This window comes from Osmerus eperlanus, chromosome 11 (assembly GCF_963692335.1).
Source record: "Osmerus eperlanus chromosome 11, fOsmEpe2.1, whole genome shotgun sequence".
NCBI classification, from domain to species: Eukaryota; Metazoa; Chordata; class Actinopteri; order Osmeriformes; family Osmeridae; genus Osmerus; species Osmerus eperlanus.
In genome coordinates this window covers 14,167,372-14,178,661 of record NC_085028.1, presented here as the reverse complement: position 1 = coordinate 14,178,661, position 11,290 = coordinate 14,167,372, and the positions used below count along the sequence as shown (strand labels likewise).

At 40.8% G+C, this 11,290-nt stretch overlaps 1 protein-coding gene across 1 annotated transcript in view; it reads left to right on the top strand.

The window, feature by feature from the left end:
* Positions 1–569: 569 nt before the first annotated feature.
* lrfn1 (leucine rich repeat and fibronectin type III domain containing 1) overlaps positions 570–11,290 on the top strand; it is a 64,369-nt gene continuing 53,648 nt past the window's right edge. Inside the window, exon 1 of the mRNA XM_062473037.1 lies at positions 570–1,542. The gene's annotated coding sequence lies outside the window, so the exon portion shown is untranslated. The remainder of the gene's footprint in view (positions 1,543–11,290) is intronic.

Here is an 11,290-nt window from a genome sequence, read left to right as displayed (position 1 = left end):
CTCGTGGGTGGAAATTCACGAGGCTGTCTCCCTTCATGAAATTCGGCCAACTCCATTGATCTGACTCTGGAGTTGAGTGTGTCACAAACATGCTGGAGCTGTCTTTACAACACTGTGTGGGTGTCTATGTAATCCTGTTCAGCTAATAGAATTTAAAGCATGGAGGTTATGTTTTGGAGATGCAAAGAATATGACATTATCATGTTTATGCGGATTGTGAGTAGGAAATCAAATGGTGAACTGCAATCCAAACTTCCATCCAAAAACCTTACCCCCATGGTGCTTCTAGTTTTCTGTTGATCCATGAGAGTATGAATCTCAACAGTATTAACATAAATTATTTATATACTGTTGTTAGTTGCCTTCAGTGTAATAACACCAAAGTAGTGCATTGTAGTATCAATCATTGCTGTAAAATATACTAATTGGACCACGATTTCCATACACTTACACGGTTCACTGTATGCTTGGCGTGGAGATTTATTTTCATTTAAAACAGCCGTCATCCTCTTAGTACGCTGATATGACTTGGGTGTTAAGAAGAGACGCAGTGCAAAAGCTCTCCGGTCCATGGGACGACGCAGGGTACAGATGCAGGGTACAGAGAACTGCTACTGCCATCCTGCCTGGGAAAAATCGACCGCATTGTTTTCATTGGAGGAGCGGACAAAGCAAGTCGTGTATGAAAACGAATTGCTCGCACAGTCAAGCAAATATATTGGGACTGTATCACGTAAAAGAAGCGCCTGCCTATGCGTGGGTGGGAACACCGCACTGTATCGAAGATGGAAGTTACGATAACAATCCGACCAAAAGCGATAAGAACATTGGGTGAATTGTTCTGAGAATTGGGAAGCAATAGCGTATTACGGATACCATATAGGACAGTGTTTATCAGTCAATGTAGCATTGGCGTTGACATTCAGGACAATCTCAGTCTACTTGGATACGAACAGAATGAGACGGCGCGTCTGAATTTAACACCTACAGTTTCTTCACTGCGTCTGTTTCACCAGGGGCAGTGTCTGAAGAGCTACCCATTGCTTCACGGGATCCTAAAATGCATTTTACTTCTCTCTGCCAGATTTTTCATTATGCTATGGTTGCCAAATAATTCCAACCGTAGTACACTTCAGTACACTCTGATACAACATCTAATACACTCTGGAATCAGACACTTTTGGACTGTATAGCTCTCGACTGGGCATTGGAATAGCTTTTCAATTTACGTCGCTTTCTGTCCCACTTGGATCATATTGGAATTAAGGTGTGGTTTGAGCTTTTAACCCGATAGACTATTTGAAAGATAGCATGCCTATAGGAATTTCACAGAATGGTAGCTCTGGATTTGAAAATGATGCTTTAAGACGCGCATCAATTCGGTGAGCATTTTCTCAAGCGAAATCGATGTCACCTTGGAGCGAACTCTTTCGTCCAACGATCTACTTAGAAATACCACTGTAAGATAATGCTTGTGCGGAAATAATTCATATGTAATCTTCTAACAATATCTACGGGGTGCTATCCACCGCATGTCATAAGGTAAGCATACATTTGCATTGTGAAAAGTAGGGTGTAGTTTTCTGAAACACCGTTTCGCCCAGTGGATTTAGATTTACAGTATGCATGGCAGAATACCAATGTCAGGATATCGATGCTCAGGTTGCAAGTTGACAAGATATGAAATCCCGTAGACTGAATGTTGCCTTTCTTGAAATAGGCTGAATGACGCATACACTTAATATACATTACGTCGATACTATGTAATATTAAGGGTTAATTAATAGTCTAACTGACAATTGTATAGCCTATTATTTACTTTTGACCCAACATTAATATTGCACAGCCTACTTAGAAAAAGTGATTCATTGGCAAAGCAGTTCACTTTTTTAAAGGTGTTTGTAATACAATTTACATGGGCCTACTGTTTTGAATAATAACAAATTCAACAGCCTACAGTACCTACGAATAGCATATGATTTACAGAAATCTAGGCCGTCAGCCGCATTTTGGATTTCAATTGACCTTAGGAAAGTCTCCACTTATGTTGGTTATTTTTGTGTAATGCGAAGAAAGTCGGTTCCCAGTGGAAACGAGGTCATCCTTCTGATGTTGTAATTCTCACTCATTATTGGAAAACCGATGGGACTTCTGCAAGTTATCAAAGGGAAGCAAATCTGTGAACACTTATCACAGACATGTATGCACCATTGTGCATTGACGCTATGCAATTAAACTGCGTATAGGCTACATGTGATTTAATAGCCTATGGTGGGAAGTGAGAACTAAAAAGCTTTCAGGTGAGAATAATTACATTTAAGTGTTCCATCAGTGTTTAGTCAGGCAGCTTTGAGTGCAAATGACCGAATGCTACGGGCGTGTCTGTATCAGCACAAGGCATACTTTCGCAAGTTAGCAGTAGAGCAGGAGTATGTTCATCAGTGCAGAAAAGCCCAATGGCCGCATGGGGACACTGACTGCTAAGCTAGAACCATCTATTATTTGGTACAAAGCCGACCAATGAAACCTTAGCGGGAATTAAAAAGGAAAGGTTTTGAATTCGATCCCTAATTTGCAGTTTAACTATGGCCCTTATTATATGCCTCATGCTAACGACATAGTAGGCAATGTGCTTTAATACCCCAAATACCCACATTTCTTTTTTCAGTTAGTGCTCTATATTACTCTACAATCATCTGGTTTCATGCGCAAGTAGGTTTATGTTTTAGAAGTAGTGGCCGAAGACAAAACGTTGAATTGCCAAATACATGTATTATGCATGCATATGCTTGTTTAGGAATATTATCTGTCAAAAGCAACATCGGACTGGTCCAAAACGCACCATTTGTTAATTGAAATGGTAATTGATAAGTGAATCATCTTTCATGTATTGAATAGCGTAAAATAGGTGACAAATCAGTATGTCAGCACAATAACAATAGGCTAAAGCATCTTAGAAAAAGGGTGATAATTACTGTCAAACTAATGAGCCTTAAAGTAGCCTTTTACGAGGTCATTGCTTTCACTATAAAGCCTCCCCCCTCCCCCCCCCCCCATCCACACACACACACACACACACACACACCCTTTATCCTTCTCTCCTCTACATTTTTTCAGGAATTCATCTCATGGTATCTTAGTGGCACTGACCCCTATAGCAAGTAATTTTTTGGCCATGCCGAGATCAGCGTTCAAAGGCAGTAGAGGGATCAGGAGGTCAGGGTGCTGGATGATCTGTTTTCGCTTGTGAATGTAGATAGGCGAAGGAAAGGCTTCCCAGATGAAGACATGGTAGTAGCAGGGTTGTAAACCCATTTAGGAGAGGTGAGACTAAATGCCAAACACTTACTGTAAATCCAAGCATATGCTCCTTGTATCGGTCAGCCTGATCCACACTACCTTCCATGACAAACCCCTGGGGAAAGTCAGTGCAGTGACAAGCTGAGCTGGCGTGGCTTAGCTGCTTTATGAGGAATTCATTTTACATAGCAGCTCTGCTTGGAGACAGTGGCAGTAGAATGAATCCACCATCATAAATGAGCTGCACCCATCTGTGCATGACCATTACCCGACTAGAGCACTCGGTGGTCAAGCACAGCAGAACAGCCGCTTATAGACAGCAGCCACAGTCTAAAGTGATTTTCACAGAAAAGGAATACAACAGGGTCGTGTTGCTTCATTGATGTATTGTTAAATTCACAAACTGCTATATTTAAGTCTTTATTCCTAACAGATAGGATGGGAGTCAGGTGGCTGAGCGGGAATCGGGCCAGTAATCAGAAGGTTGCCAGTTCGATTCCCGGCTGTGCCAAAATGATGTTGTGTCCTTGGGCAAGGCACTTCACCCTACTTGCCTCGGGGGGAATGTCCCTGTACTTACTGTAAGTCGCTCTGGATAAGAGCGTCTGCTAAATGCCTAAAATGTAAATGTAGATATTTCCCACTCATGGGTGGAGCATTTTTTATGGGGACAAAAACCAATGGTAATCAATCGCGTTGAGAATATAGTTAGGAAGAGCACAAGAGATGACATTCATTACGATTGACATGCTGAACAGGTGCACCAAATAATATGTATTGTAGGATGTTGCCATTATATTATTAAAACATAATTGAAGTTCATTCTTAGGTGGGTCAAAACGCTTGAATCTTATTGGGTTTATTATTCAAACGAACAACACACACAAACAGGGAGTCAGGTGGCTGAGCGATTAGGGAATCAGGCTAGTAATCAGAAGGTTTCTGGTTCGATTCCCGGCCGTGCTGAATGACGTTGTGTCCTTGGGCAAGGCACTTCACCCTACTTGTGAAGTGCCTTGCCATCGGTTCATATTTCTATTTTTACTGAATATTTTTGCTAAAGTGGGTTGATCTCACCAGTGTATTGTGCACTGTTACAGGATAAGCCAGGCTCAGGGTGGCAGTGTCAAGTGCCATCCAAATTAAATCACCCACAAGAAACTCATTATCGAGCCTAGGGTTCATTTGCATGTTGTGTAACGTCCCAGCCCTCTCTCTCACACAGCTGGATCCCAGCCGTAGAGAGATTCACAAGGCGTGAACGTGTGGGACTGGTGCTGGTTTCTAGGTTGCTGTATGGGCAGCGGGGCGAGATGAAGGAAGCTACCCTCTTGCCAGTCTGTTGCATTGTGTTACAGCAGCTGCTCAGAGTGCTGGTGTCATGTGTTAGCGTTACGAAATCAGGACTGATACGTCTATTACCAGGCTCAGCAGAAACGACAGAGAAACAATACGCCCAAAACCATTGACCTTTTATATGGGAGAATGTGGCAAATTCTTTGGAGAGAAATCTCCACCGAGTGTGTTGCTGAGGTGTATTTGTCACACAGCAAACACTGCCATAAAATGATGGACGAGTGAAATAACTGCGTGTAGATTTAGTGCACACACATGGAAAACAACCATACTGCAAATCAGGGTCTTAAGTTACAAGGTGGGCTACATTGCCAACCGCATGAAAGACATTTTAAAATAGATTTAAAACAGTTACTTGGTTGTGACTCTTGTTTATCTGTTATGCTTCACCACCTCTATGGTACCTCTCATTCTCTGCAGTGGAAAACAACAGCTTCCTTTCTTCTCCCCTCTATGCTATGCATCATGGACAGCTCCTGGGACTGCTGTTTCTTACCAGCTAGTTGATGTCTTGGTTGCCTTTTGTTTTGATGAAATTTGGTATTCTAATTGAACAAGCTTTGGAATTACTGCATGATACATCATTCTTACACCTGAGGGCATTCCTTTAGCCACGCCTAAATTTGAGTTGTAAATCTGTATGAGGGAAATTGCTGTTCATATCCTCGGGGGAGCAGAGTGTTGAGTGTGGGCCCAGAGCTTGCATCTCATCTTGGGCTAAAGCAACGCCTCTCCTGGCATTAACTGATAAAACAGTCTGGTCCTGGGAGCTCCAGTGCCAAAGGACTGACCTGGTGTTTGCTTCCTGCTGAGGATCATATGTAGGGTGGAGCTCTGGGGGCCGTATAAACAATAGCATTGTGACAGAGGCCACACGAGGCAGCAGGGAGGAATCCAATGGTAATAAAGAATCAGAACACCAGGGCTGCTTGAGAGAGGGGGAGAGAGAGAGAGAGAAAGAGAGAGAGAGGGAGAGAGACAGAGAGAGAGAGGGAGAGAGAGAGAGAGAGAGAGAGAGAGAGAGGGAGAGAGAGAAAGCGAGCAGACTCCTTTATGAACTGAGGATAAAAAACTGTCATGGGAGCGGCCTGTCAGTATTGGTTTGGAGGAGGTGGTAACCTATGGAAGAAGTCTTGATGACACTCAATAGCAAGCAAGGAGCTGGTTTAGCTTGGATAACCCTCATCCTGACTCCACGAGTCCGGTAGAGACAGAGTAGTGGCCTATGCGACCACCATAGTAGCAAGCATCTCATACTGTGCCCCGACTACAAAACAGGATGTCTCTTGATAACCAAGACACACACCGGCCAGCCTCCCTCTCCCTTTGTTGACTCCACAGGCCACAGATAACAAGATTACAGGTGGCATCTGTCTCCCTTAAGAGTTTCTCTTCTATGACTATCGTTCTATGTGGATAGCATCAGACTACAGTTACCAGTGCTGCATGTCAGTGTCTTTATGCGTACATTAAAATGAAGAGATATGATATCATTATGCGTGCTGCAGACGGTAGCCATATAGTAGCTGGTCTGCAAGGCTCTAGACTGTAATGGCTACTGTTTATCTGAAGGTGACATTGATTTCCATATGCTTTCAGTAGCTGCATCAGATGGTATTGATCACACTGTTCTATTAAAACTGCATTTCTCTAAGCTCTCTGTAGCTTATGTTTACCTACTGTGATAAAAACAATATTTTTAAATAATCTTTTGATTACATGAAATGCCTGTTTTTTGCACGTCAGCACCTACATTAACATTTTCTTTACTCTCGGATGCTTGGCCTTGTTTTTGACCCACTGTTAAGAACACCAAACAAGAAACTTCTCTGACAATTTTGGTAATTAATTTTGTATAATTTCTGGGGGGGGGGGGGGGGGGGGGGGGATCACCTCAGCCTTTTCTCTTCATAAAAAAAACAATTGTTCAGAAGGGCTCATCAAGACATTTCTGTGGACACCAGAATCAGTATGGGCATTTCAACAACCTTTTAAGGTCAAATATGTTCAAAGAGGGTTGACGAGGAGTTGGTTCAGGTTTCAAATTTGTAGCCAACTTGAAAGAGCTCAATTTTTAGTTTAATAAACAAAATTCTCTGTCTGATGTAGCTGTCTAATTTGAACCTGTCATAAACAGTCTTACTGAGCAGGACAGGAACTCTATAGCATCTATCTGTTATCACACTATCATTTTGTACAGTACTACAAGTCATTTTTAATGGCTCAAGAAAGTTGTACTTTTCCTTCTGAGGCAGCAAAGAGGAATAATTGGAACATTTGCTAACTCAGCATCAAGAATGTACTCTGCCCCCAGATGATGGATTTTTTTGCCAGTTATTAATAAAATGAGATGAATAAAAACGTAATCAGAATGTACCAGTGAAACCTCACACTTTTTCTTGTTCAGATGAAGAACATGATCGCACTTTCATCATTTTGGATATCAAGTCATATTTACATTTAATCTGTCACTGCAACAAGGATAATCACTTTCATAATTAATGTTTTAGTTTACTCAGTGTGATGAGAATAGTGACTTATTTGTCCCTCCAGTTGTACACTAGAGAGCATCTCCTTAATACACTGAGAACACTTTGGCACATGGCCAATGAGTGGATTTGACAATCACAAAGAGAATGTATGATGCAAGAGAATTGATTATCAGGCCAAAGAAAATAAGCCACTTTGAGTGGTACAGCTATATACGGTATATGTAACAGACCTACATTGGTGGAACGGTTAACTGTATGCTTTAGGACTCTTTGGTCATTTTGATATCTGATATGCATACAAGATCTCCCAATTGATAAAGGGTTGTAAAACATCATAATTGCTTTTTGACAAATCACTTCTGGTTCTTTTTCATGATGTAGTGAAATTAAGGGGTTTTAAATGGGCTGGAGGGAGGACAAATTGTTCTATGCAACCAACCTATAATTTTACCAATGATCCAAGTAGCAAGTTTGAATCATTTGGGTACTAATGTGCTAATGTTGTGCATGTTTCTTGAATCACTCACATAGTGTGAGTGGTTTTATAATAGGTTTGAGCGCAGTGGATCCAGAATTCACTGTGACCCTCTTACCATGCACTTGTTCTGTTATGGGGTTTTTGGGGAATGCAGTTGGGTGACATTTAAATGCATGAGATAACAACCAAATCCATCAACCAAAGTCACTGTAAAAGGGGGAGGGGAACAGCAATGGCATGACAGGTTAAGCCAACAGCGAACACTTCAGTCAAACTGCATTGAGACATGCTCACCAAACAGTCACACCTGTCAGACAGAATGTGCTGGGAGAAGGTCAAATATCTTATCGATAGGAATGAAGCATAGCAGACATATCTGTCTGTAGACTAAGCTTTACTGAACATGCTATCGTTCCCTGGTACTACATGATTTCCTTACTTAAAAAGCCTTTTTCTCTGTGAACCCATTACTCCATAACAGTGTATAAATGCTTTTTCAAATGGCTTTCACCATTTGAGCGATTCTACACCGATTATACTTTCGTATTTATTTTACTTAAATTGTACCAATCCCACTGTGACCTTATTGACAGAAGAGTGTTTTTGTGATACCTGTTGTAGAAATGTTTTGACTGAGTATTTGCATATGATTTAATGCAAACTTTTAACAGCTTAACAGGCAAAAATACAGTTCTGCCAAATATTCTGAACAGGCGTATCATCTGACATCAGACATCTGCCCATGTTTCTACCTCTCATATACCTCTACCATTTTGATTGATGTTTTGCTTTGATGAGTTTCTGGGAGTTTATCATTTTTATGTTCAACAAATGAACAGCACCTCTCTCTTTTAAGATCCTCAGTTGATTTAACAGTAAAATTGTAAACTGGGATTTGTATTCAATGACAAGTCAATTTCATTCACACACAGGTCCTGATCCCTCAATCACCTCATTACCTTTTACCTATGGAAGTCCCACTCTCTACGCCTGAGGAACTACGTACCTCCCCAGTAATATTCTCTTGTGAATTATAGCTTGATTTGGGATCAAGGATTCATACAGAAGTGACATGAAGGAGCCAGTAATCTAGTTTAGTTGTCTTCAACTGAACTAGCTGGGATAAAAGAGACAGGGAATTTGAGGAAAATGCATTTGGAGCAACTTTGCAGCAACAGCCTTCATCTTTAAAGCACAAACCCATTTTGTGCTTCTCCAAACCATTTTCTATATAGCTGCAATTCATTAGGTCCAAAGTAATAATAATACAGATTTAAGAGTAGATGCTACAGTAAAATGAGAGCCCTTGAATGAATCCATGTACAAATACTTTGAAATGTCTCATTCAATTAATTGTCTTCCTGTCCTTCGCAGTGTTTCTGTTGATAGATAATGACGTGTCATAACCTTCTTTGCGATGAAAGAAGGTTATTGCAGGATTCAAGGTAGATCCCAGTGGGTAAACCATCTGAAGGGATGCACACGTGGCATTAGCACAGTAGTAGCACGTGCATGGATACCCTGTCTGTTCATGGTAAGGCTGGAGAAGTCGACGCAAACACTGTGATAGACTGCTGTGCGTCTCCAGATGTCACTCATCTGAGAAAGAGGTTGGGGTCTATTTCTGGGGCACATCCAAATGTTGCAATTATTGCCTTATTATATTTGATTCAGATGATTAATTCCCCCATTTTCCCCGGAACTGTAGACTCCAAACCAACAGGCAATAGAAGAATGAACTTATATCTGTTATATCTTATAACTGTATGACTAGTGGAATATTTGTTGGTAGGTGTGGGTACCTGAAATCACTCCTTAATGACTTCTTGACCAATGTGAAGCTGGCTAAGTTTAAGACCCAAGTGTGCCTTACATGATAAAAGCACAGATGTCTCCAATTAAGTCTTTAAAAGTATGTTGACAGTGGTGCAGGTCTTTGAATCTTGGTATGATAGGGATATTTAGATCAGACAACTAAAGCAAGAAGACACTTGGCTGTCAGTTGAGTAGATGTGGGGGAAAGAGTTTTGCCAACAAGACTGTGACATCTGTTGTGCATTTCACCATCTTCAAAGATGCCATTTATGTGTATATCAGCGCGAGTAAAGGAATTCTGCGCAACCATGAGATATTTCTATTTTAAAATCTCAAGTTTAAAAAAGGGTATTCCCAGTATCTATCTAAAGTCTTCATAGGATGCAGGTACAATATAATCAATATCATGCAAATTATTAAAAGAATGAGATGGAAAGACAGTAAAGGCCGGCTCCCACAAGGGACAAACTGCACATCATAACTGTTCTAAGAAAAGAAAAGCCTGGATATAATGAATGCTGGTGATACAATTATAAAAACTTGACAGATAAAAAATAAAGATAAAGATAAAAAAAGTATTATACGTAATAGTATCCTATGCAATTTTACTTAGAGATCAGCTAAGCAGGTGTGCTGCAGACTTTCATACAACCCGCTCCTGGGAGCCTTGCTTGACTTTGCGGTTTGATGACGCCAGTTGTCTGCTCCCAGATTTCTGCAGAGTAAAGATTGTGATTATTGCTCTGCGGAGGCTACTGGGCATAGAGGTCGTCCAGAAATGCAGATGTCTGCAGGCATGCAGGCCAATATCAAACCAAATGTTCACAAGTAATTAACCCACTTTAGACAGCTTTTAGTCTTCAGTGTCCGCAAAAGATGATGCTGATGTGATGTGGGTGAAGCCATGCTTGAAGGCAGAGGACCCCTTTTAGGGTTAAAGGACAAGTAATTTGTTTACAGTATGTTGAATGAGAACATCTCCAGATTTTGTAATGTGAGGTGGAAATATCAGTCCGTTTGACCAGCAGCAAGCAGATGCACCTCCATATTTGACTTAGGGGATGATGTTCCTCGCAGCGTGTCCTCTCCTAATTAGTGTCCCAGCATATGGCCGATGAGCCTAAAGCTCAATCATCCAGGTACCTGTACAGATAAGTGTCTATTTAGCTCAATTGAAATGATGCACTACATGGTCATACATTTGTGATATGCTCTACGCATATATTGCTAAACTGTTAAAAAGTATACCACAGGATGCTGAGGAATTGATGAATTTGTACAGTTGATGTTGAACTCTTCCATGAAGCGTCCAGTCTTGAGCCAGGGGCATGGACATGCTGCCCATGCTATATGTACCTTGAGCATGTTCTTTTAATCCGGTATGGTACCCTGGAGAATAGCACAAATGGAGTTTGAACCCATTACACTTCCTGAAGTGAAATGCGTGGGCCCTGTTCCATGCAAATGTCTGTCTTGATCTGAATAGGGAGGTAATTTCTGGATTAGTAATAATAAAATAATATTTTGATTTCATATTATTTTGTTGTTGCATGCTCATAGTTTACATTACATAGACCTTGCTGTCATTGTCTGAGAAGATCTATTTTGTGTACTTTGTGTTTGATCAACCATTTTATACAATAAATTCATACAAGTAATGAAATAAATTGAATTCTCACATCTGTTCAGAAAAGAATACCTTCAATCCAAATGGCATCATAGCTAAGTGAACATCGTGTGGGGAAAAATACTGCCATGTTATGGTGTGGATGAATACTCAATAAATAACATTTTGAAAGTGTGTGATTGCTCTCAACATCCACCGTAATAAGTAAATAAGCAAATGTAA